Source organism: Oncorhynchus mykiss, chromosome 8, assembly GCF_057628025.1.
Source record: "Oncorhynchus mykiss isolate SJ-2025 chromosome 8, ASM5762802v1, whole genome shotgun sequence".
Lineage (NCBI taxonomy): Eukaryota > Metazoa > Chordata > Actinopteri > Salmoniformes > Salmonidae > Oncorhynchus > Oncorhynchus mykiss.
The window spans coordinates 45948992-45970462 of record NC_143029.1 but is presented as its reverse complement, the minus strand read 5'-3'; the positions used below and the strand labels follow the sequence as shown (position 1 = coordinate 45970462).

The 21471-nt window shown below is 43.2% G+C and overlaps 1 protein-coding gene across 2 annotated transcripts in view; it reads right to left on the bottom strand.

The window, feature by feature from the left end:
* The window catches only part of adcy8 (adenylate cyclase 8 (brain)), a 258557-nt gene that overhangs the window by 65089 nt on the left and 171997 nt on the right, over nucleotides 1-21471 (bottom strand). The gene's annotated exons all lie outside the window — the stretch shown is intronic.

Sequence of the window (21471 nt, the reverse complement as noted above, 5' to 3'; positions counted from 1 at the left end):
AGGTGCATCAAAGCTGGGACCGAGAGACTGAAAAACAGCTTCTATCTCAAGGCCATCAGACTGCTAAACAGCCACCACTAACATTGAGTGGCTGCTGCCAACACACTGACTCAACTCCAGCCACTTTAATAATGGGAATTGATGGAAATTGATGTAAAATATATATCACTAGCCACTTTAAACAATGCTACTTAATATAATGTTTACATACCCTACATTGTTCATCTCATATGTATATACTGTACTCGATACCATCTACTGCATCTTGCCTATGCCGTTCTGTACCATCACTCATTCATATATCTTTATGTACATATTCTTTATCCCTTTACACTTGTGTGTATAAGGTAGTAGTTTTGGAATTGTTAGGTTAGATTACTCATTGGTTATTACTGCATTGTCAGAACTAGAAGCACAAGCATTGATGTTAAATACTATTGAAGTAATATGGCTACAGGTCCAACTGCCCCACCCAAAGGAAGCTGCTCTAGACCACCAAGTGCTAACAGTCAGCATCTGAATAACGTGTGAAATGCTTGATACTGTACGTAATATCAATAGAGGTATATTATCTGGGTGATTTAAATATTGACTGGCTTTCTTCAGGCTGCCCACTCAAGATAATACTTCAGATTGTAACTAGTGCCTGCAACCTGGTTCAGGTCATCAGTCAACCAACCAGGGTAGTTACAAACAGCACAGGAATGAAACCATCAACATGTATTGATCACATTTTTACTAAGGCTGCAGAAATTTGCTTGAAAGCAGTATCCAAATTAATCGGATGTAGTGATCACAATACAGTAGTTCCAAAGGCCAGGCCTAATATAGTGTATGAGGTCATACAAAAAGTTTTGTAGTGATTCGCATGTTGTTGATGTAAATGTGTTGGTCTGTGGCATGTAATGAGAAGCAACCAGATGCTGCACTGGACATATTTATGAAATGTTCTGTTTCACCTGTTCCTGTCTCCACCCCCTCTAGGTGTTGCTTATTTTCCATAGTTTATTTATCTATGTGTTTCCTGTCTCTCTGTGCCAGTTCGTCTTGTATGTTAGTCAAGTCAACCAGTGTGTTTTTCCAGTACTCCTTTTGCTATTCTCTTCTTGATAATCTTCCCGGTTTTGACCCCTGCCTGACTCTGGACTACTTTCCCGCCTGCCTGATCATCCTGCCTGCCCTGAACTTGATTCTGCCTGGCCTTCGGTACCCTTTGGACTCTGAACTGGTTTTGACCCCTTTGCCTGCCCACGACCATTCTATTGCTTCACAATATGTATTAATCCAATAGGGCAAGACTAACCACCTGCCTCCTGTGCCTGCATTTGGGTCTCGCCTTGTGTCATGATAGAAATTGCTTATCCCAGTTACTAATAAGCATGCACCCATTAAGAAAATTACTGTAAAAACGATTCAATCCCCGTGGATTGATGAGGAATTGAAAAATTGTATGGTTGAGATGGATTAGGCAAAAGGATGGGCAAATAAGTCTGACTGCACAACCGATTGGAAAATGTACTGCAAATTGAGAAATCATGTGACTAAACTGAATAAAACGAAACTACACTATGAAACAAAGACACATGACATAAAGAATGATAGTAAAAAGCCTTGGAGCACCTTAAATGACATTTTGGACAAAAGGCAAACTCCGCTCCATCATTCATTGAATCAGATAGTTCATTCATTACAAAACCCAATGATATTGCCAACTACTTTAGTCATTTTTTTCATTGGCAAGATTAGCAAACTCACGTATTACATGCCAGCAACAAACGCTGACACTATACATCCAAGTATATCTGACCAAATGATGAAAGACAAGCAAGCATTGTACTTTTGAATTCCGTAAAGTGAGTGTGAAAGAGGTGAAGAAAAAAAATGTCTATCAACAATGACCAGGCACCGGGGTCTGACAACTTGGATGGAAAATTACTGAGGATCATAATGGACGATATTGCCACTCCTATTTGCCATATCCTCAATTTAAGCCTACAAGAAAGTGTGCCCTCAGGCCTTGAGGGAAGCAAAAGTAATTCCCCTACCTAAGAATAGTAAAGCCACCTTTACTGGCTCAAATAGCCGACCAATCAGCCTGTTACCAATCCTTAGTAAACTTTGACAACATTTTGTTTAATCAGATGCAATGCTATTTTATGGTAAACAAATTGGCAACAGACTTTCTTTAAGCTTATAGGGAAGAGCATTCAACAAGCACGGCACTTGCACAAATGACTGATGATTGGCTGAAAGAAATTGATGATAAAAAGATTGTGGGAGCTGTTTTGTTAGACTTCACTGAGGTTTTTCACATTATCAATCATAGTCTTCCACCGGAAAACATGTGTTATGGCTTTACACCACCATCTGTAATGTGGATGAAGAGTTAACTGTCTAACAGTACACAGAGGGTGTTCTTTAATGGAAGCCTCTCCAACATAATCCAGGTAGAATCAGGAATTGACCCTTACTTTTTTCAATCTTTATTAATGACATGACACGCTTTGAGTAAAGCCAGTGTGTTTATGTATGAGGATGACTCAACACTACACCCATCAGTACTAAAGTGAGTGCAAAAAGTGCCACACTTAACAAATCATTCACTAAACCCTAAACATCAACAAAATCTTGTAATAAATCATGAGGAAATTAGCAAGTTGAGTTGACTAAACTGCTTGTGGACCGGGATGGTGGATGGACGTGAGCATCTGCCTCGTACGAATCCAGCGACAGAAATATGTTTTGGAGGTGCCTCGCAGTGCTAGCTGTGCCACTAGAGATCCTGGTTCGAGTCCAGGCGCTGTCGAAGCCGGCCAGAAACCGGGAGACCCATGGGGCGGCGCACAATTGGCCCAGCGTCATCCAGGTAAGGGGAGGGTTTGGCCGGCAGGGATGTTCTTGTGCCATTGCTCGCAAGTGACTCCTGTGGCGTGCCGGGCTCAATGCACGCTGACACGTCGCCAGGTGTACGGTGCTTCCTTTGTCACATTGTTGCGTCTGGCTTCCGGCTTAGGCGAACATTGTTTCAAGAAGAAGTAAGGCTTGGCTGGGTTGTGTTTCGGAGGACTCACGGCTCTTAACCTTCACCTCTCCCGAATATGTCCCAGAGTTGCAGCATTGGGACAAAACCGTAACTTCCAATTGGATATCACAAAATTGGGGAGAATATACAAAATAAGTTGTTTTGGGCTCCCGAGTGGTGTAGCGGTCTAAGGCACTTAAATGAACACGGATAGATAATATTAATAATATGCATGTACATTTCTCATGGTTTAAAGTGGAGGAGAGATTGACTTCCTCACTACTTGTTTTTGTGTTGACATGCTGAATGCACTGAGGTGTCTTTAACCTACTGTCACACAGCTCAGACACCCATGCATACCCCAAAAGACAAGAGACCTCTGGTGGCATAACAGTCCCCAAGTCAAGAACAGACTATGAGCGGTGCACAGTACTATATAGAGCCATTGCTTCATGGAACCCTATTCCACATCAGATATCTGAGGCAAGCAGTAGAATGAGATTATTTTTTAAATACACCTTATTGAACAGTGGGGGACTGTGAAGAAACACACACACAGGCACAGACACAAGCTTACACATACATGATAAGACAGGCACTCTACACACACGTACACATGGATTTTGTATTGTAGATAACGTTGAAGTCGGAAGTTTACATACACTTAGGTTGGAGTCATTAAAAATAGTTTTTCAACCACTCAACAAATTTATTGTTAACAAACTATAGTTTGGGCAAATCGGTCAGGAATCTACTTTGTGCAAGTCATTTTTCCAACAATTGTTTACAGACAGATTATTTCACTGTATCACAATTCCAGTGGGTCAGAAGTTTACATACACTAAGTTGACTGTGCCATTAAACAGCTTGGACAATTCCACAAAATGATGTCATGGCTTTAGAAGCTTCTGATAGGCTAATTGACATCATTTGAGTGAATTGGAGGTGTACCTGTGGATGTATTTCAAGGCCTACCTTCAAACTCAGTGCCTCTTTGCTTGTCATCATGGGAAAATCAAAAGAAATCAGCCAAGGCCTCAGAAAAAAATTGTAGACCTCCACAAGTCTGGTTCATCCCTGGGAGCAATTTCCAAACGTCTGAAGGTGCAATGTTCATCTGTACAAACAATAGTGCGCAAATATAAAAACCATGGGATCAAGCAGCCGTCATACCGCTCAGGAAGTAAACACGTTCTGTCTCTTAGAGATGAACATACTTTGGTGCGAAAAGTGCAAATCAATCCCAGAACAACAGCAAAGGACCTTGTGAAGATGCTGGAAAAGGCACAAAAGTATCTATATCCACAGTAAAACTGGTCCTATAGCGACATAACCTGAAGGCCGCTCAGCAAGGAAGAAGCCACTGCTCCAAAACAGCCATAACTACGGTTTGCAACTGCACATGGGGACAATGTCCTCTGGTCTGATGAAACAAAAATAGAACTGTTCGGCCATAATGACCATCATTTGTTTGGAGGAAAAAGGGGGAGGCTTTCAAGCTGAAGACACCATCCCAACCGTGAAGCACGGGGGTGGCAGCATCATGTTGTGGGGGTGCTTTGCTGCAAGAGGGACTGGTGCACTTCACAAAATAGATGGCATCATGAGAAAGGAAAATGATGTGGATATATTGAAGCAACATCTCAAGACATCAGGAAGTTAAAGCTTGGTCGCAAATGGGTCTTCCAAATGGACAATGACCCCAAGCATACTTCCAAAGTTGTGGCAAAATGGCTTAAGGACCACACAGTCAAGGTATTTGAGTGGCCATCACAAAGGCCTGACCTCAATCCTATAGAAAATTAGTGGGCAGAACTGAAAAAGAGGGTACGAGCATAGAGGCCTACAAAACTGACTCAGTTATAGTGGGGAGAACAAGTATTTGATACACTGCAGGTTTTCCTACTTACAAAGCATGTAAAGGTCTGTAATTTTTATCATAGGTACACTTCAACTGTGAGAGACGGAATCTAAAACAAAAATCCAGAAAATCACATTGTATGATTTTTAAGTAATTAATTAGCATTTTATTGCATGACATAAGTATTTGATCACCTACCAATCAGTAAGAATTGTGGCTCTCACAGACCTGTTAGTTTTTCTTTAAGAAGCCCTTCTGTTCTCCACTCATTACCTGTATTAACTGCACCTGTTTGAACTCGCTACCTGTATAAAAGTCACCTGTCCACACACTCAATCAGCATTGAAGATGGGTGGTGGCTTGGTCTTCCAGCATGACAACGACCCGAAACACACAGCCAAGGCAACTAAGGAGTGGCTCCGTAAGAAGCATCAAGGTCCTAGAGTGGCCTAGCCAGTCTCCAGACCTGAACCCAAGAGAAAATCTTTGGAGGGAGCTGAAAGTCCGTATTGCCCAGTGACAGCCCCGAGACCTGAAGGATCTGGAGAAGGTCTGTATGGAGGAGTGGGCCAAAATCCCTGCTGCAGTGTGTGCAAACCTGGTCAAGAACGACAGGAAACATATGATCTCTGTAATTGCAAACAAAGGTTTCTGTACCAAATATTAAGTTATGCTTTTCTGATGTATCAAATACTTATGTCATGCAATAAAATGCAAATGTATTACTTAAAAATCATAAAATGAGATTTTTTGGATTTTTGTTTTAGATTCTGCCTCTCACAGTTGAAGGGTACCTATGATAAAAATTACAGACCTCTACATGCTTTGTAAGTAGGAAAACCTGCAAAATTGGCAGTGTATCAAATAATTGTTCTCCCCACTGTACACCAGCTCTGTCAGGAGGAACGGGCCAAAATTCACCCAACTTATTGTGGGATGCTTGTGGAAGAGTACCCGAAACGTAGCCGAAACAATAGCCGTACTGATCCGGCCTCTGCCGTGTCTCGAAGCTGACTGTGGGGCCAGAGCCACAGAACTCGCCTGAGAAGAGGGCTGCTGAGACGCCGGCTGCGTGCAGGCCACAACAGCCAAAGGGACAGAACTCTGATTCAGAGAGCACGACCCAGCGGAGGTGGGCCGTCATGGTCCAGGCTGTGCCCAGGCAGTTGATTGATTAGGACAGGGAGAGGTAGCTGGAGGAACATCCACATCCAACCCTGAGAGTCTTTCTTGGTGGGGACTTGGGGGGGGACTTGGAGAGCTGGTGGCCTGGCGTTTGGGAGCTGGTTCGGGTGCCCATTTTTAACCTTGTGGGAGATCTGTCGACGTGCCCTTGAGCAGGGCGTTTGAGCCTGGTTGCTTCTGTGTGTCGCTCTGGATGTAGTTGAGCGGCTTCACTGCAAGTATATCTCATATGTTTTGAATGTTACATTTTTTTTATATAAATAAAAGAAGATATGAAGGGCAAATATTATGTGAAGTTCGAATGGCGCAGCACCGCTGTTCTTTTTATTTATTTAACCAGGCAAATCAGTTAAGAACAAATTCTTATTTACAATGACAGCCTACTGGGGATCAGGGGGTTAACTGCTTTGTTCAGGGGCAGAATGACAGATTATTATCTTGTCAGCTCTGGGATTCGATCCAGCAACTTTTCGGTTACTGTCCCAACGCTCTACACACTAGGCTACCTGCCCCCCCAACTGAGAAGAGGGCTGTTGTGGCATCGCTACAGCCTGGGGTTAGATCCCAGGCCGTGACCGGGAGTCCCATAGGGTGGCACATAATTGTCCCAGCGTCGCCCGGGTTAGCGGAGGGTTTGGCCGGGGGGGGCTTTAATTGGCTTATCGCGCTCTAGCGACTCCTTGTGGTGGGCCGGGCGCCTGCAGGCTGACCCGGTCATCAGTTGAACGGTGTTTCCTCCGACATATTGGTGCGGCAGTTAATGGGGATCCTTAATAAATATGAATACAAATACCAACTCGTTGTAGAATAAAGTTTTAACCATTTTGAAAAGTCAGCCAGTTGTCATTGGTTAAAGAAACAGATATGAAATGCAACATGACTGCTAACCAGGGACAGACTGGGACCAGCCCCCCCCCCCCCCCCCCTCCCATTAGACACGCCCACTGGGCTAAAGATGAGCCATCCTCTCTTGCATTTGCCTGAATTGCCCTATGGCCAGTCTGTTTCTGATGCCAACTGCTAAAATGCTTTCTACTAACTGCTGGGTGGCTCAGTAAACTACATATGTCCTGGTAGAAAGAGATGATTTATGTGAAGTTCAATATTTAAATGACTCACTTAACTTCTCTAAGCACCGCACATTAGCTTTCCATCATTAGCTATCTAGAAAACCAGACAACGGATGACACCCATGAACAAATTACCTTTTGTGAAGCCATTAACATGTAGTCATCTCTGAGTTTGTGTGTGTGTGTGTGTGTGTGTGTGTGTGTGTGTGTGTGTGTGTGTGTGTGTGTGTGTGTGTGTGTGTGTGTGTGTGTGTGTGTGTGCATGTGTGTGTGTCTGTAGGTGTGTGTTCAGTGAAATGTCTGACCAATTGATCTTCATATTCCAACAAATCCCTCATGCCATCACCGCACTTCAACCGAGTTCTTGATGTGGCTATGGAAATCCATTACATTGAGAGCCTATTAAAAGTTAATTCCTGGAGGCTGGCTATTGCTGTGTGTTCTAATGGGCACCATTTATTTCATAGTACCTGACGATTCTTCTAGTGACAATCATTGGCGATCATTACAAAAGGATTGATTGCATATCAGGCTTAGCTCATGATCTAAACGGCACAGACTGCATGTAGCTGTTTAGCTATACCCGAAATGGCGTTAAATGATAGTGCTTTGAAACTTTAGCACAAAGGTGAAGATATTATTTGACTTTTTGAGACATCCAGACACAATTCTACAATCATATGCACCCATTCAATTCATATCATTCATTAATCGAGTCATACATTTTACAAGGTCTAACTTTCTCATAGTCGTGGCCAAAATTGAGAGTGACACAAATATTAATTTTCACAAAGTCTGCTGCCTCAGTTTGTATGATGGCAATTTGCATATACTCCAGAATGTTATGAAGAGGGATCAGATGAATTGCAATTAATTGCAATGTCCCTCTTTGCCATGCAAATGAACTGAATCCCCAAAATACATTTCCACTGCCTTTCAGCCCTGCCACAACAGGATCAGCTGACATCATGTCAGTGATTCTCTCGTTAACACAGGTGTGAGTGTTGACGAGGACAACGCTGGAGATCACTCTGTCATGCTGATTAAGTTCAATAACAGACTGGAAGCTTCAAAAGGAGGGTGGTGCTTGGAATCATTGTTCTTCCTCTGTCAACCATGGTTACCTGCAAGGAAACACGTGCCATCATCATTGCTTTGCACAAAAAGGCAAAGATGTTGCTGCAGTAAGATTGCACCTAAATCAACAATATATCGGATCATCAAGAACTTCAAGGACAACGGTTCAATTGTTGTGAAGAAGGCTTCAGGCCGCCCAAGAAAGTCCAGCAAGCTCCAGGACTGTCTCCTAAAGTTGATTCAGCTGTGGGATCGGGGCACCACCAGTACAGAGCTTGCTCAGGAATGGCAGCAGGCAGGTGTGAGTGCATCTGCACGCACAGTGAGGCAAAGACTTTTCTAGGATGGCCTGGTGTCGAGAAGGGCAGCAAAGAAGCCTCATCTCTCTAGGAAAAACATCAGGGACAGACTGATATTCTGCAAAAGGTACAGGGATTGGACTGCTGAGGACCGGGGTAAAGTCATTTTCTCTGATGAATCCCCTTTCCGATTGTTTGGGGCCTCCGGAAAAAAGCTTGTCCAGAGAAGACAAGGTGAGCGCTACCATCAGTCCTGTGTCATGCCAACAGTAAAGCATCCTGAGACCAGTCATATGTGGGGTTGCTTCTCAGCCAAGGGAGTGTGCTCACTCAGAAGTTTGCCAAAGAACACAGCCATGAATAAAGAAGGGTACCAACACATCTTCCCGAGAGCAACTTCTTCCAACCATCCAGGAACAGTTTGGTGACGAACAATGCAGCATGATGGAGCACCTTGCCTTAAGGCAAAAGTGATAACTAAGCGGCTCGGGGAACAAAACATCGATATTTTGGGTCCATGGCCAGGAAACTCCCCAGACCTTAATCCCATTGAGAACTTGTGTTCCATCCTCAAGAGGTGGGTGGGCAAACAAAACCCCACAAATTCTGACAAACTCTAAGCATTGATTATGCAAGAATGGGCTGCCATCAGTCAGGATGTGGTCCAGAAGTTAATTGACAGCATGCCAGGGCAGATAGCAGAGGTCTTGAAATAGAAGGGTCAACACTGCAAATATTGACTCTTTGCATCAACTTCATGTAATTGTCAATAAAAGCCTTTGACACTTATGAAATACTTCTAATTATACTTCAGTATTCCATAGTAACATCTGACAAAAAAAATCTAAAGACACTGAAGCAGCAAACTTTGTGGAAATTAATATTTGTGTCATTCTCAAAACCTTTGGCCACGACTGTACATCAAGCCATATATGCCTGTTTTTGACACATTGCCCTAGGCCTAGACATACAAAAAAAATAAAGTAAACCTACATTTCTGTGAATGACCAGCCAATCAGCCAAATAACTGTCAAAGAACAGCCAATCAAAAGAAAAGAGACAACAATATCAGTTCAATAAACTAGCAGAGCCTGCAAATAAATCTCAACATTCAGCAAAAATGGAAACATAATAATGCCTGTCGATGACGTGTCAAATAAATGTAGAGCATACTAACAATAGTTTCAGTCATTGAGCACAAGCATGACAAAGGCTGCGTTTAGACAGCCCAATTCTGATATTTTTTTCTTCTTCACTAATTGGCCTTTTGACCAATCAGATCAGCTCTGAAAAATATCCCCTTCACTATTGATGCATTATACCAACAACATCAAAAAAGCATTTCCAGACTCTGAAGTCAGGAGGACTTCGAGTTTGATATCAGCCAGACTACTGTTAATCAGCACCTCCATTCAGAACACTATCTTCATTTGATTTCATGATTCAGCTCCTAACATTTGTTTGTCTTTCTACCCCTGGTTATGTTACCATGGTTGTAAATAGCTTCCCTTCATGCCTTCTTTCTTTCACAACCACAGATCTGAGCAAACGTGGTTGGTGGCAACATTATGCTGCAAATGCATCCTGTCCTTCCTATCGAAGGCCATGAGGTAAATGAGAAAGGCAGGCAGGAAAACCTTAATGTAAAGCACTACCACAACACATCCACTAATGCATTGTTTCTCACCGATGTGGCAGGAAACACTGGCCTCCTCAGTTTGCAGTAGTGAATAGCAAGTTCTGTCACACAAAATGCAAGCTCTTTAAGGTGAAAGCCTTGTGGCAGTGGCTTTCGTCATGAAGAGCCAATAGAGAGGGCGAGGCATGAAATAGGGTGTGGAGAATCAGAGTCGCTCAGACGACATCGTTAGACAGTGAAAAGGGAAAGGAATCTTATTTCACAACTTGGGGACATTCTTGTAGCTATAGATACGGAGTTGTATAGGGATGCTTTGTCAAATCAAATTTTATTTGTCACATACACATGGTTAGCAGATGTTAATGCGAGTGTAGCGAAATGCTTGTGCTTCTAGTTCCGACAATGCAGTAATAACCAACAAGTAATCTAGCTAACAATTCCAAAACTACTACCTTATAGACACAAGTGTAAGGGGATAAAGAATATGTACATAAAGATATATGAATGAGGATGGTACAGAGCGGCATAGGCAAGATGCAGTAGATGGTATCGAGTACAGTATATACATATGAGATGAGTATGTAAACAAAGTGGCATAGTTAAAGTGGCTAGTGATACATGTATTACATAAAGATGCAGTAGATGATAGAGTACAGTATATACGTATACATATGAGATGAATAATGTAGGGTATGTAAACATTATATTAGGTAGCATTGTTTAAAGTGGCTAGTGATATATTTTACATAATTTCCCATTCATTCCCATTATTAAAGTGGCTGGAGTTGAGTCAGTGTGTTGGCAGCAGCCACTCAATGTTAGTGGTGGCTGTTTAACAGTGATGGCCTTGAGATAGAAGCTGTTTTTCAGTCTCTCTGTCCCAGCTTTGATGCACCTGTACTGACCTCGCCTTCTGGATGATAGCGGGGTGAACAGGCAGTAGCTCGGGTGGTTGTTGTCCTTGATGATCTTTATGGCCTTCCTGTGACATCGGGTGGTGTAGGTGTCCTGGAGGGCAGGCAGTTTGCCCCCGGTGATGCGTTGTGCAGACCTCACTACCCTCTGGAGAGCCTTACAGTTGTGGGCGGAGCAGTTGCCGTACCAGGCGGTGATACAGCCCGACAGGATGCTCTCAATTGTGCATCTGTAGAAGTTGAGTGCTTTTGGTGACAAGCCGAATTTCTTCAGCCTCCTGAGGTTGAAGAGGCGCTGCTGCGCCTTCTTCACGATGCTGTCTGTGTGGGTGGACCAATTCAGTTTGTCTGTGATGTGTACGCCGAGGAACTTAAAACTTACTACCCTCTCCACTACTGTTCCATCGATGTGGATAGGGGAGTGTTCCCTCTACTGTTTCCTGAAGTCCACAATCATCTCCTTAGTTTTGTTGACGTTGAGTGTGAGGTTATTTTCCTGACACCACACTCCGAGGGCCCTCACCTCCTCCCTGTAGGCCGTCTCGTCGTTGTTGGTAATCAAGCCTACCACTGTTGTGTCGTCCGCAAACTTGATGATTGAGTTGGAGGCGTGCCTGGCCACGCAGTCGAGGTTGAACAGGGAGTACAGGAGAGGGCTCAGAACGCACCCTTGTGGGGCCCCAGTGTTGAGGATCAGCGGGGTGGAGATGTTGTTGCCTACCCTCACCACCTGGGGGCGGCCCGTCAGGAAGTCCAGTACCCAGTTGCACAGGGCCGGGTCGAGACCCAGGGTGTCGAGCTTGATGACGAGCTTGGAGGGCACTATGGTGTTAAATGCCGAGCTGTAGTCAATGAACAGCATTCTCACATAGGTATTCCTCTTGTCCAGAAGCAAATGAGATTGAACGTAGACAAACAAAATGCAAGGACAGCCTTATAAATCTAACAATTGTTACCAGCAAATATCCGTAAATGATCAGTAAATATTACAAGCATTTCGTTACACCCGCAATAACATCTGCTAACCATGTGTATATGGCCAATAAAATGTGATATTTCAGAAGTATGAAAAACTGTATATGTGCTGCCACTCCATAAGGGTGGGGATAGTAGAGATCTTGATCATTATCGTCCCATCTCCTGGCTTTCACATCTAACCAAGATTCTCAAACCCTTGGTAAATAAGCAACTTTGCTCTTTTTTTATCTAAGCATGGTATTTTGAATATAAACCAATCAGGGTTTAGGCCAGGGCACAGCACTATCACAGCAACCACATCAGTTGTTAATGACCTTGTCAATGCTTCGGACATTAAAATGAATTGTGCTGCCTTGTTTATGGACCTGTCAAAAGTGTTTGATGCTCTCGATCATGTTATTTTATTGAACAAGTTGTCTTCGATTGGCCTGGGCTCTGACACCTGCTCTTGGTTTCCTGATTATCTGAGTGACAGAACTCATGTCATCGTGATTGATGGGTTTAAGTCCATATTTCTTGAAGAAAATAAAGGTGTTCCACAGGGGTCCAATACTAGGACCTGTTCTCTTCACTATTTACATAAATGCTATTGGTCAATCTGTAAGAAAAAAAAATCTATATGTGAATGATACTATTACGTACTGTGGCGTACAGCAGGTCAGCCACCAGGGGGAGACTCGTCGAGGCCTGGTAACAGATGTATACATCACAAGACAATGGCTCCCTCTCCTGGACGTGCCAGGTCTCGACCGGCCAGGACAAATTGGGGTTGGTGAGTAATCTAGGGCTGATTTCTCACCAGCTGTACGAGTCCCATAAATCTGCCAGAAGGGCAGCACACAGGGGAGACATTAAGGGGAGGAAAGGACTCCCGTATAGTTGGGGACAGTACCAGAGGTAACAGGATACAAGATACAGCAAGACCCGGAGCCCAGAAGACAGTATCCCAGAGAGGTTCTCTTGGGGGAGACCTATTATTTTAAAAAACACCTTTGAAACTGAGCTAATCCTACTCTGTCAGTGTCTGATCTGTGTAAACGCTTTGACCCAACCCCCTGGTCTGCCACAGTACGCAATTACCTGGCTGTGAGAAGGCTATAGTCTGAGTTTGCAGTTGTGCAGGAAGACCTTACTGATTTTAAAACTCATGCTTAATACGGGCAAACTAGATACATGTTGTTTTCAGGTTCTCGTAAGATTGTCTCAAATGGATTACATCTTCACTCATCGGATGGTTCTGTAATCAAAACGAGTCCCTGCATACAAATACCTTTATTTGGATTGACAATGATTTATCATTTTAAACATACGAATGAGCTTGTTAAAAGACTAAGATTTAAAGTGGGCTTTAAAAAAAAACAGAAACAGATCTTGTCTCTCTCTTGTCAGCAGTAAGCCATTTGTGCAGTCAACCTTGATTATGGTCATACTTTTTATCAAAATGCAGATGCCTCTCTTAAACATCTGGATGACATTTTTGATAGCACCCTTAATTTGATCAAATAAGACAATTTAAATTACCCATCACTGTATTCTTTTACCAAAAGGCTGGCTTGACCTCTTTGAAGTCACGTAGATCACATCATTACGCTCTCTTTGTTTACAAAGCCCTGCTCCACAAGCTTCTGACTTACCTCACCGTTAAGATTAAAAACTACAAGTTATCAAACACGTTCACAGGGTTGGTTAACTAGACTCCTTTGGTGTCTAAATAGTTAAGTCAGCCAGTAATTGGTGTCTAAATAGTTAAGTCTGCATGTTTGGAATGATCTCCAAAATACATTGAGAAGTGTCCATAGGGCAGTTCAGGAAGCAGACAGAGAATATAATGAAGAATGTGTGTTTTAGTTGACTGTTTTTTTTTAACCTTTATTTAACTAGGCAAGTCAGTTAAGAACAAATTCAGATTTTCAATGACGGCCTGTGGGTTAACTGCCTGTTCAGGGGCAAAATGACATATTTGTACCTCGTCAGCTCGGGGGTTTGAACTTGCAACCTTCCAGTTACTAGTCCAACGCTCTAACCACTAGGCTACCCTGCCACCCACTGTGTACTGTATATATTTATGTTTGTCTGTGCAATATGTGTTGTGCTGTATTTTGTATTAGATTGATGTATTTTATATGCAGGGCTCCCTGCAAGAGACACTCAATGGTGATCCTTGATTAAATAAAAGGTAAATACAAATTGACAACAGCTCCAAGCCATTTCTTAAAACTGAAGCCAACAGCATGCTCATAATGTATGCCAAGGCAGTGATATTGATATTGGGATTTGTTTCCTGGATTTTTTAAGACAACCTACTGTGTCTTGTGTACAAAATGGTATCGGTGACATGACAAGCATGTAATTGCACTGTCGCAATAAGGCAGGATGTCGGAGAGCAGCCGTTTAAACTACTCGTATGTATAACAAGTACAGAAACAAGAGAACATGTAGTTTTGCGTGCGCACACACGTTCTTACCCCAGCAGCATGTTCAGCCAGCTCAGACTCTCAACCACGCTGAAAACAGACAAACTAAACGGAGGAAGAGGGGGTGAGAGCCCGGAGGGCAAAAAACACACAAGGGATAACTTCAGCCCACAGCGAAGGACGTGACAACATAAAAGATACATCAAGTTGCAGCAGAAGAGCCTTTGATATGCAAAGACAGAGCCTTTTCAAATGACTGTTCCCGACAGCATCTCATTGTGTGAGAAACAAAGGAGTCAGATCTTAGCAGGAATAACATTCCATTGAATTGAAACGCAGCCACGATGGCTACATCATGAAAACCATCTCCACAGAGGTACAGTACAGTAAAGTCAAGTCACTGTTGAAGAATATAATCTTCTGCATAGAACTTGTACATTCAATGTGCAAAGTGGAATACTTGACACTTGATGTTCTGTCCTATTATGACAGTATGGGGTCGTTCTGTATTCTCACCATGCGTCCTTCTGTTCAATTGAGCTTAAGGCTGGCCTAGTGGGTAACGCCGCCTGCAGCACATAGCCATCAACATTAGCGTGGGTAGGAATCCCAGCCTCACCGCTACTCTACATCTCCCTCCCTCTGTCTCCATTTTCATTTCAATCTATCAATAAAATACTCAGAGATCTCCTTTCAGTTGGTAGTTCTTACATACTGGCCCCATCAGCATAGAATGTGTGTGACATCTCTCTAACAAGTGACCACCTGTATGCTAAGACCGATATGTATGATAATGATAATATAAGCCTTTAATGCATGATGTAATAGTAGATTATATGGGGGATATGAGCAGGTGGCAACAGCTAGATCTACTGTAGATCAGATTCAATTGGTGTTTAGCTGCTGAACAGACAGAACGGCCCCACGCAGATGTGCAAGAGCCAGTAAACTGTCTGTGTGTGTGCGCGTGCTTGTGTGTACACTGAGGAGTAGGAGTATTCATGCAACAAATGGGCCAGTCAAGCGAAACCATAACATACTAGAACCCCAGCATTGAGTTACAGCCAGGTGAACCTCCATAGGGTACTACAGCACTACACATTTAACATGACATACTGGAACCCCGCCATTGAGTTACAGCCAGGTGAACCTCCATAGGGTACTAGAGCACTACACGTTTAACATGACATACTCGAACCCCAGCATTGAGTTACAGCCAGGTGAACCTCCATAGGGTACTACAACACTACACGTTTAACATGAGTTTTTAAAAAACTGCCTGGAACGATCCAATCAAACAGAGAACCCTCCGGGACCAACAAGACAGTGCCACAGATTTATTACCGACACTCCTTTCTGATTCGACTGAATTCAACACTTATTCTAATATTCAAATCTGGATACATATCGAGCTGAGACTGTGTGTAACATTGTGGACCATATTCTGAGGCAAAAAAATGACTGATTCAGACCACAATAACACACAATCAAAATACACTGCCAAAATGGTCAAAGGTTGTGGTTAAATCACATTTCCTCGCCTGTTAACGCTCACAATGATATGGTCACATGGTCCACTTACGTTCTGGTGATTCATATACACACACACATACGATGCAATTCATGGCTAAAGCCACACGGTAGGGGCAGTTCACTTTCATTCTGTCGGTCCATTCTCACAAACAAGTTCCCACAATACATGGCTAGCACCGCATGGTCATGTGTACCACCACATATAACTTCTTCCACATTTTGTTGTGTTGTAGCCTGAAAGTAAAATCGATTGAGACTTTGTGTCACTGGCCTACACAGGTCCCATAATGTCAAAGTGGAATTATGTTTTTAGAAATTGTTACAAATTAAGCTGAAATGTCTTAAGTATTCAACCCCTTTGTTAAGGAAGCCTAAATAAGTTCCATAGTGCAAATGTGCTTAACAAGTCAAATCAAATTGTATTTGTCACATGCTCCGAATACAACAGGTAGACCTTACCGTGAAATGCTTACAAGCATATAAGAAATAAATGTAACAAATAATTAAAGAGCAGCAGTAAAACAACAATACCAGTACTGTAATGAATACAAATTAATAACTGGTTCTCACAAATGAGCTAGGAAAAAGGCTTAGTAGAGTCAAAACAAACAATACCTCACAAACATAATGAATTGAACTAAATACTCACCTGGTTTCATCAGGTGAGTATCTAACACAGGTGAAATCAATGAACAAAAATGAAAGCCCCCCCCCCCCCCACACACTGCGGGTAGAGACTGGAGGATAAAGAGGACTGTAGGTGACCGGTTTTAACAGAGACACATGGAAGGACGAGGATATATTATACTGACGGGGTAACTGGAGGCGGTACGTGACAGGGTTGATCTTGAAAGGCCAGAGCTTTTTGCAGAGGAGGCGGAGCCGGATGCCTCTGGTAGAGTGCCACACACGCTGTCCGGGGTGAAAGATTGGCGTAGGTCGGCGGCATTTGTCGTCAAAGCGTTTCTGGGTATTAGAGGCTTCCTGCAGATGCCTGTGAGCGGTCTCCCATACCCGCTCACTACGCCGAAGTCAGTCGTTGATCGGTGGGACAGTACCAATGGGGCGGCAGGGTAGCCTAGTGGTTAGAGTGTTGGACTAGTTACCGGAAGGTTGCAAGTTCAAAGCCCCGAGCTGACAAGGCACAAATCTGTCATTCTGCCCCTGAACAGGCAGTTAACCCACCGTTCCTAGGCCGTCATTGAAAATAAGAATTTGTTCTTAGCTGACTTGCCTAGTTAAATAAAGGTAAAAAATAAATACATGGTCAGAGACCACTGTCCTTTTTCCAACGAAGCTGGACTCAGTCTGGGAACAAGGACAAATTAAACCGTTTGAGTGTTTCATCAATGTAGTTCATTGCCTCATTTTCCAGGATAGATAGGGGGTAAACACGGCCCTTCGGTGGGGAGTCCCCTAGGCGATGTGGTGGCAGAGGGGAGGCCTTGATTTTGCTGAAAACATTGCAGTACTGGGCATATTCAGATGGTATGGTGGGTGCCACTGCAGAGGCAGAGTCCTCAAGCAGGTGGAAGACCAGGACAGTAGTTCACCATGTCGCCACTAGATGGCAGGGTCGTGACGACATAGCCAGGGGTGTCTGAGGATGAGTGGCTGTTTGGGGGATGAGAGTTCCATGAGTTTAATGTTTTTGGTGTGGAAGACTCCAATCTGGAGGGTGATGCTCTGTGTCAGGTGCGTAATGAAGCCCATGCCCAATGGCTGCCCGTCCAGGGTGTTAATCCTTAAGGGAGGGGTGACAGGTGTTAGATCAATGTCAAGCTCTTGTACTAGCTGGTGATCGATAAAATTACATGCTGCTCCCGAATCTATCACTCTACGTATTTAGTAACCCCCTTCACGGTTATCAATACTGGGATGGAGAATTGCTTCTGGGAGATGTTTAGAAATAAGGACACGCCTACCTGCATGGCAGCGGAGGGACCCTTCTCATCTCTCCGTTGGGGAGAACAGGGCAATGGCTGAGTAGATGATCTTTCCCTCCACAGTATAGGCAGAACACTTCTTGGATCCGTCTTTGATGTTCGATACACGGGAGGGTAGCATTGCCCAACTGCATGGCCTCTGGCAGACTCAGAAGGAATGACGGAATCATGGAAAGAAGGTTTCAGGTTCCTGGATTACAGAGTTCTTTGGCGGTCTTTGGCGATGAGGTGGTCGATGGAGATGGACATAAGAATGTATTGATTTAAAGCCTGAAGGTCACCTCTACAGGCCAGCTCCGCCTGAAGTTCTCTGTTGAGCCCTCTTCAGTAGACGGTAAGTAAAGCAGCCTCTCGCCATCGACTCCCTGCAGACATTGTGCGTAACTTGAGGGCATACTCGGCAGCTAAATTGCATCCTTGTTGAAGTTCTATGAGAAGGTCTCCTTTAGGACGACCAGAGGGAGAGTGATGGAATACCTCTTTGAAGAGGGTGTGGAAATGGGTCTCGGATCCGAGTTCTGTGCTGTTTCAGTCCATATGGCGGTGGCCCAATCCAGGGCTTTGCCTGCGAGTAGAGACAACACAATCCACCCTGTTCTTGTCAGTGGCGAAGTAAATGGGGTTGTGCTCAATGCAATTGCTGCATAGCATCAGAAATCCCCGACGTCAAATTTTTCAGGCATGGATATGAATGAAGGAGGGAATTGGAGGGTTAGGGATAGGCTGGTGGAGAAGATGGCAGATTTCCTTCATACACTTCTCTTGCTGGGTTAGGCACCGCTGAATCCATTCCGGTTTTTGGGTGAGGTATTCTGTAATGAATACTCAGGGAGAAAAGGTGTAGATTCACGTGCAGAGCGCGGCAGGTGTTTATTTCGCCTTCTCAGAAGGCAGGAATCGTGATCACAGGCAGGCAATGGTCATACACAGGTAGGCAAACAGGCAGGTGAATCAAAACTAGGATTGAAGGTTATAACTGGTTCTCACAAACGAGCTAGGAAAAGGCTTTGTAGAGACAAAACGAACAATACCTCACAAAGGCACAAACAGAATGAACTGAACTAAATAAGGAGCTGATGAGACCAGGTGAGTAATTAACACAGGTGAAATCAATGGCTACGTCCAAGAACACAAAGAAACAGAACACAAGGTTGACTAAGAAAATGAATACAGAACCCTACAGGTAGAGTCTCCTCGGTGGGAATAGGCGTTGTTGAATAGGCGTTGTCGTGCCCTCTTCACGACAGTATTGGTGTGTTTGGACCATGATAGCTTGTTGATGATGTGGACACCAAGGAACTTGAGGTTCTCAACCTGCTCCCCTACAGCCCCGTCGATGAGAATGGGGGAGTGCTCGGCCCTCCTTTTCCTGTAGTCCACAATCATCTTCTTTGTCTTGATCACGTTGAAAGAGAGGTTGTTGTCCTTGCAACACAGTAGGCTGTCTCATCGTTGTCGGTGATCATGCCTACCACCATTGTGTCATCGGCAAACTTAATGGTGTTGCAGGGACTATTAGTTGCATGGACTGATAGTGTTTAACTTGATTTTTGAATGACTACCTCATCTCTATACTCCACATATCTGTAGGTCCCTCAGTCGAGCAGTGAATTTCAAACACAGATACAACCACAAAGACTAGAGAGGCTTCCTAATGCCTCGCAAATACGGGCATCTAATTTGAAGATGGGTAAAAGAAAATGTAAAAAACAGACAAGACATTGAATATCCCTTTGAACATGACGTTATGAATTACACATTGGATTGTGTATCAATACAACCAGTTACTACAAAGATACAGGCGTTCTTCCTAACTCAGGAAGGACACTTCAATGCTATGAAAGGAGAAAACTGAGGATGGATCAACAACATTGTAGTTACTCCACAATAATAACCTAATTGACACAGTGAAAAGGAGAAAGCATGTACAGAATAAAAAATATTCCAAAACATGCATCCTGTTTGCAACAAGGAACCAAAGTAATACTGAAAAAAATGTGGCAAAGCAATTAACTTTTTGTACTGAATACAAAGTGCTATGTGTCACGCTGGTATGAAGGATTTGGAGACAGGCACAAGAATACACAATCTGGGTTTTTAATACACCCAAAACAAGTACTGGGACGTACCCAAACAAAAGAGCGAGGGAAACCTCGAAGACGACAAGGGACGAGACCCGTAATAGACAAGACACGCAGCACAGGCTGAGACAACGCATAGGTACTCACATGTCCAACGGACATGGGAACAATAATCGACAGCCAGATGGGGAAACAAAGGGCACATTTATACAAACACAATCAGTGAGTAATTGGACGCAGGTGTGCGTAATGACAGTTCAGTGCAACCTAGAAGACCGGTGACTTCAACCTCAAACAGGTGAGCAGAATAAGCAGCAGTACTGGGGGGGATCCGTGACATTATGTTTGGGGCAAATCCAATACAACACATTACTGAACTCCACACTCCATATTTTTAAGCATAGGAGTTTTTCAGCATAAAATAGAAACAGGCAAAATCCTAGAGGAAAACCTGGTTCAGTCTGCTTTCCACCAGACACTGGGAGATGAATTCACCTTTGATAAGGACAATAACTGTGGTACAGTTTTGACATAAATCTGCTTGAAAATCTATGACAAGACTTTAAAAAAATGGTTGTCTAGCAATGATCAACAAGCAATTTGGCAGAGCTTAAATACTTTTTTTAAAGAATACTGTACAATTCAGATGTGCAATGCTCTTTCAGACTTACCCAGAAAAACTCACAGCAGTAATCGTTGCCAAAGGTGATTCTAACAGGTGTGTGAATACTTATGTAAAATAGATATTTCTGCATTTAATTTTCAATAAATTATGTTTGAACTTTGTCATTATGGCTATTGTGTGTAGGTGGGTGAAAAAAATAATAAATTTAATCCAGTTTGAATGCAGGCCGTAAGACAACGATGTGGAATAAATCAAGGGGTATGAATACTTTCTGAAGGCACTCTACATTCTGGTTGTCCATTCTCAAAAATATACAGGCAAATGAGACACATTACAAACTTACCACAATACATGGCTCCTAGGGGTGCAAACGTTTAAAAATTTTAACAACATTAGGTATTTTTTCTAAACGTTAACAATCTCTAACTGAATTTTTTTTCTTTCACTTTTAACAAATTTAAATCATAGTGGTAGTTTTGTGATAAGTGCACTAACAAGCCTTTATCATCATAAAGAGAAACATTTTAAGTAAACAAATACCTAATGCAACAATGCATTAACATTAGTTGGAGGAGATACGCTGTACAGGTACAATGCTGAAAGGAATGACCCAACCCGCTGCTGGCAGGACGGAGTGGGAAAACCACAGCGCCGATTACAGAAATGATTGAAGTTGATATGCAGCCATTGTCAATGGTAGAGGATGCTGTCTTCAATACCCATATCTAGAACCAGATTTGTTGTCTATGAACACGCTGTCATTCATTACTGCATCAAGCCATCACATTGATGAGAAGTGGGACATGAAGTACGTACTGACATCTGAG